This window comes from Wyeomyia smithii, chromosome 3 (genome assembly GCF_029784165.1).
Source record: "Wyeomyia smithii strain HCP4-BCI-WySm-NY-G18 chromosome 3, ASM2978416v1, whole genome shotgun sequence".
Classification (NCBI taxonomy): Eukaryota; Metazoa; Arthropoda; class Insecta; order Diptera; family Culicidae; genus Wyeomyia; species Wyeomyia smithii.
This window is the reverse complement of record NC_073696.1, coordinates 1,422,900-1,428,899: the sequence shown is the minus strand read 5'-3', so window position 1 is coordinate 1,428,899 and position 6,000 is coordinate 1,422,900. Positions and strand designations below refer to the sequence as shown.

The 6,000-nt window shown below is 38.4% G+C and overlaps 1 protein-coding gene across 9 annotated transcripts in view; it reads left to right on the top strand.

The window, feature by feature from the left end:
- Positions 1–1,251: 1,251 nt before the first annotated feature.
- Positions 1,252–6,000, top strand: part of LOC129727032 (gamma-aminobutyric acid type B receptor subunit 2) — a 59,599-nt gene continuing 54,850 nt past the window's right edge. For 4 of the 9 annotated variants that reach the window (XM_055684412.1, XM_055684413.1, XM_055684418.1 and 1 more), the window contains exon 1: positions 1,259–1,685. The gene's annotated coding sequence lies outside the window, so the exon portion shown is untranslated. Of the gene's footprint in view, positions 1,686–4,106; positions 4,250–6,000 lie in introns of those variants that run through there. The other 5 variants (XM_055684411.1, XM_055684416.1, XM_055684415.1 and 2 more) reach the window with 5 other exon arrangements.

The window sequence follows — 6,000 nt, the reverse complement described above, 5'->3', positions numbered from 1 at the left end:
AACACATGGCATCAGAATTAGAATAAGTTTTTTTTTTCACATGATTGTGGAACCATCCTTTGTTAGCATTTTTTTGCATATTCTGTCTCTTACAGTATCGTCATCACCATTCCGCGTTTCCATTCAAGCCTCCATCCGAGTTGACGATTTGATTTATTCATAGCCTTTAATGTTGCCATCTACAATATGTCACTCTTCATGTTCTACATTTCAATCAATCCGAACAAATCTTTTACCATTTACCTTTGAAGAAAGACACTTTCGCGAACATTGAGAAAAAATAAGCCTCCCTCTATAAACCGATCTCGTTACAAGCTTCAGCACAACTACGAGAACCAGTCTTAACTACAAGAGGCCAAAATCCACTCTCAGCTGCAACTCGTGTACTCTATGTTCGGGTAAAGAGAACGAAACAGAACCACGAGAATATGCATTTTGTTCATGTCGAAGTTCTCATCATCGTCATTGTCATTGTCCGTCGCGACAGCAGCTGCAGCGTCCCGCGCGGATATTTTTTTATTGTCCCACTCACGCTCTCGAGGAAGACCACAACACAATCAGCTGGACATCTCATCCTGGGGATATTTGACACATGCGCGATATCATCTAGCCTGAAGGTGGGGAAAATTCTTCCCTGAAGCCGGTTACTACCATGCTTGCTGTCATTGACGGTTTAATAATTGCAGAATTCATTTTGCTCTGACTCTTGTCTATCATTTTTTGACGTAGAAATACGTCCGTCTCAACAGAGGGGTGTAAATTGATAAACCGAAAACATCGATGAATGGATACTGTAACTCTGATGTCCCGCCTACTATAATTAAATGCCACTGGTGGAATGATATTTATAAACAATAACTGATTCTAAAGCGATAATCAACACGTGGTAAATTTCCCCACCGGCACACTCTTGCGCAAGATCAGTCAGGATTGGTTTTACTCTCCGCCACCATCCAGAGCGGAGAGTGACCAAAAAAACAGCGAGCATGCAACAATCCACGCGGTGCTTGTTTGGTACCATAATAAGTCATGGGATCCTGCAGCTGCTGCTGCCGATGCAGACGGTGATGACGATACTGGCGATGATGCCTCGGAAAGAAAGCAACATTCTCGAGATGAGTTATTCGCTGCTGCTGGATCCATTTGCGTGTGAATTAAATCCGGAGAAAGAGTACACGAGCGGTACGAGATGAGAACGGTAAAGAATAACATGGGATAAACCTCGGATTTCGGGTTTGCCTGTCGCAGTTGTGTTCAAGCTTGGGACATGATCGGTTTAACATCGAAACGGTTCGCACTGAGTGAAAAATTCAATCCGTAGACTGGTGATCGGGGGGGATATCCGGCGAGGGTGCGAGGGAAAGCTCGCCTTAAGAGTGGACAAGTGGTTTTGCTTTAAAGTTCCAATTGAATAGCAGTTTGATTATTCAGTGTGGGATGAAGATAATTTTGATGCAAGGATCTTGGTGTCAAATTACCCTGAGCGAAAAAAGTGGCTCGAAGTTTTTTTCCCCATTTGTTCGGATTGATTGAAATTTGGAAAGAGTATCTTTCGCGGTGGATGTCAGTGTGTAGAACATGAAGAGTGACAGATTGAAGATGGAAACATTAAAGGCTATAAATAAATCAAATCGCCAACTCGGATGGAGGCTTTAAAGGGAACGCGGAACCGTGATGATAATACTGTAAAAGGCAGAATATGCAAAAAGAAGAGCAAACAAAGGATGGTTCGACAATGATGTGACAAAGAACGCATTCTAATTCTAGTGCCAAGCGTTCATAACGAGCTGCATTGGAGTGCACTTGTGCTAAATGCAATTTATTAAAATTCGATTATGTAGAATCGGACGGAAGCTGAAGAGCAAAATCGATTACTTCCTGCTTCAGTATCGGAATGTGACACGAACGGGAAGAGGGAGGAAAGATGGTTGTTCGATTCTCTTTCATCTGTTTGCGAAGCATTCGGAAGCAGAGCACGACTCAGGATGTGAAATCTGTACTGTACATCCGGTTCACCTTAATAATCGCCATACTGCCTGCTTGCAAGAGACTGCAAGCTCAGTGCAATAATTTTCAAAAGAGCACACCGTAACCACCCTCCACTTGTTGCCTGAACCTCCCTTCACTCCCGGTAGAATTATCTGCTCGTTAGGCTTTCACTTCATGCCAGCTGCCTGACGGTGAGCACTCTCTGTACGGGGTACGGCACACAGCCATGTCGACGTCGTTTTGTTACTTCCGAATGCCCCACGAACAACTTGCCTTGAAACAAAAGTTTCTGCTGAATTCGCTTGTTACCTGCTTCTACACCCAAAGTTTTCCACCCGCTTTGGTATTAAATTTAAACGATAAACGTGAGCACATTTTTATATCAAGAACATTGTTTCAAACTTAAATTTTAAGTTTTGAAAATTTTAAAATTTTTACAACTAAATTAAATTGTGCGTGCATTATAATTCTGTACGCCATCGGATAAAGGCGCGCGTGCAAGTCAGCTAAAGCTGCCCATTAGCATCCAACCTGGCGGGGAGGCTGCAGCTCCCCACAGTGCACAAACAAACATGTTGGAATAACAATTAAAATGTAAAAACCCCCAGTTTATGTTTTAAGCTGCAGTCGAACCTGGTTGTTGGCTCATGGCGGGAAATCTCTGCACTGCTGCTCCGGTGAGGGTGAGCTCCGAGAAGGATACAAAAGTTCACCGCATCATGATCTCATAGCCATTATATCCAGTCTGATGGCCAACCAGCCACAACAATCATATCGATGGTGTAACAAACTGTGGGCTGTGTGGGAGTGGAAAAGAAACGAAAGGGTTTTTGAGTTTAGATTTTACTTTTGTACTTTCCGATATTTAATTTCTTAGCATTGCTTGGGTGTTCCCAAGGAGGGTGGCTTGACGATATACTTTTACTTCCTTTATTGGCAGAGAAGCTTCCGTAAATATATCTTCAAACTTTATTTTCGATTCGGCTTCGGATTCTACTCCTTCTGAATAATTACAAAGTCAAGAGACTGAACAACAATATGCCATGAAAGCGGATATCTCTTTGCTCATAATTTTGATTGCCAGTTTTATGAAAGTTTCAACAAACGTTGATGAATTAACTAAGATTTATCAAAGTTCTTAAGCTGATGCAGCCTAATTTGATTAATATTACTCCTAAGTTGTGGAACAAGTCAAAAAGTTCAATAACATCATACTTTGAGAGAAAACTGAATCATTCAATTGCTGTCATTGAATGAAACAAACGTGAGTTAGTTTTGGTACTTTTTCCTCGTCAACATCAGTTTTAATCATCAGCTTCCTGGGGCATCTAAGGTTGTCTTCTAAATATCGTTTAACCCTCTAGTTCGAAAGAACAATTCGCCAACAATTGAAGTTGTAATAGAGTACAGTGCGACTGTAAATAAATAATCAGGAAAAAAGTAGGGGAACTGTTCCATCATTCACCTCAGCCCATATATTCATCGTAAAAACTCAATTAAAAGCTCAAAATTTGGTAGTCTAGCATCTACAATCGAAAACTCATTTATTTTAATCACCCACCTCAGAAAACAAGACCGCGCATGGCTCTGTACGGCTACAACGGGAGTCGTTCAGCAGCCAACCAAAGTTTTTTTCATCACTAGCAGACCACTTTTTATTTCAATTACTAAACAAACCACTCACTACAGTAAGAATACTTTAATTTTTGAAATGTTCACCTCAAATTTCCAAATCAAGCTTGAATTAGCAAAAATATATAAATAATCCTAAATTTCAAATGCATGTATTTTCATCTGTTTTCACTGCGTTGAAGAAAATCAAAAGTGCCAAATCAGTTTCTGTTAATACGAAAAAATCATACTGAAAATGTTGAATAATTCCGACATAATTGACATGAATCGAGAGCACTGCAGTGGTTACCTAGGTTACCAATTTTGCACGTAAACAACTACAGCGGATACCTAGGTAACCTACTACGATGGTCTGCGACTGCGTTCATTCGTGATAATGTGATTCGTTCATGATTAACAGTATGGGGGCGCCGTGAAATGCAGTGATTTAAGTTTTGAGATGGATATGGAAGCGTTGTGAAAATGGTTTGTTTTACAAAATTCAGGATAAATCTAGCTTAGTTTACTAAATGTACAATGTTGGGGGACTCCACAAGAACACGCTAGCGTATTTTGTTTATTTGTTCAATGATTTCGTGAAAATTTGGTGTTTATTCAGTGCATTCTTCGTGAATATCGGCGTTATGAGGTAAATAATGTAACAAATACCCTATGACGTTGGACTACGGTATTTTTATATTCCATTGAAACAAGTAGTAGACGGAGTTGTAGCTCCAGTATTTTCTGCAATTTATCTAACAGTGCATTTTTAAATGTTAAGACATTAAAGCGTTATAATTAAAAACATACACTAAAATAATGGATCTTTTATATTAACGCTGCCACTTTAGAAAAACCATAGCTCCAGCCCAGCATATAATTTCATTATTGGCGAGCGACAGAAAAATGTATTACTTTTTTAATTATGATTTAGAGCATTTCTTAATGTTTTGTTATTTTTCACGATAGAGACAAGTCTGCTTTTTTTCTATATGTGCGAGAAACAAAGAGAAAACCGCGCACCGAGAAACAAAAACGAAAATTTAGTGTACGCTCATTGAGAAAACTTTACCGATAATTTATGGTACTCCTTTCACCGACAATTTATGGTACTCAAAAGAACCTCAGACGTCATCGTTCATCAGCCCCCAATTACAACCCTGACTGCTAAAAAAATTATTCTACATAACCGATTCAAGCAGTGCTTCCAACCAGTTCGCCCGTCTATCGCTTCTAGACTCTAGGATACTCGAACAACGTCAACGGTCTCTGTAGCCTCTTCATTTCATGCTTTAGCAGCAAGTAAACAGATTATTCGATTTTAGTTGTACGTAAATTAATTAATAATGTAGTTGATATAGTTATCAGTTAATTCAAATATAGTGATTTACTTACGAACATTCCGCGTTCTCGATTGCAACATGAAAAAGAGAAAACGATTGGACTTATCTTGCATAGTGCTAATACCTACCTATGAGTGAAACGATGATTTCCTGATCTTCTGCTGCTCATCTGAGCAATCGACAGGCGTTTTAATATTTTCAATGAATGTTAATGAAAAAACGAGAAAATACTAAATCTGCGATAAACACCCGCTATAGCTACCTACACATGTGCTATACTGCCCATAAAAACATGAAAAGCGAGAAAATGCGATTTTCATTTGTATTTCGTGTTCCTCAAGGTTAGAATTATTGTACTTTCTTCGAGAATAACAGATCAAACTATAAATATATTCTAGCTGTAAAAATTATCATAAAAATACCATATTCAGGAATTTGTAAGATGGGACTGTTATGCATTTTTTCATAGACGTGAGCTGCAAAATAAATGCGTACCAGTAACGTAGTAGTTTCATTTTGACTGAAAAGAAGCACGTTTGGTTTCAAAATATAACACTTGAATAGTAGTTGCATGAAAGTTCGACAATATTAATGTCTAATAAAAGTGTGAAATACATATCATTGGTACAAATGAAGTTAATTTAGCAGTATGAGTCGAATTTGGATACAGCCAAGGAAAATTTTGTGGGTTTTTGAAAAATATCGGTCAAATAATAAAGACGAATGCGAAGGCTAAAGTACATATTTTAGTAAAGGTTTTTTCGCCGATGCAGTTAGAAAAAACACAGCGCAGCTTGAGGCAATTGCGCCGGTAATAGCTCGAGAAAACCGTGCATTTTAGAAAGCTCTGGACAAGCTTCAGAACCAACTTTTATATTTATTGTTGACTTTTCAACGTGCAATAATGGTCTTAAAAAAATATTAAAATTTTCTGATTGCTTCATTCAGAAAGAAAATGTTGATTATGAAACAAAATCAATATGGGACTGTTATGCATTTATTTTAAATATGGGACAGTTCAGGTGGGATATTTTTTACAAAAGTTTTTTGAATAAAG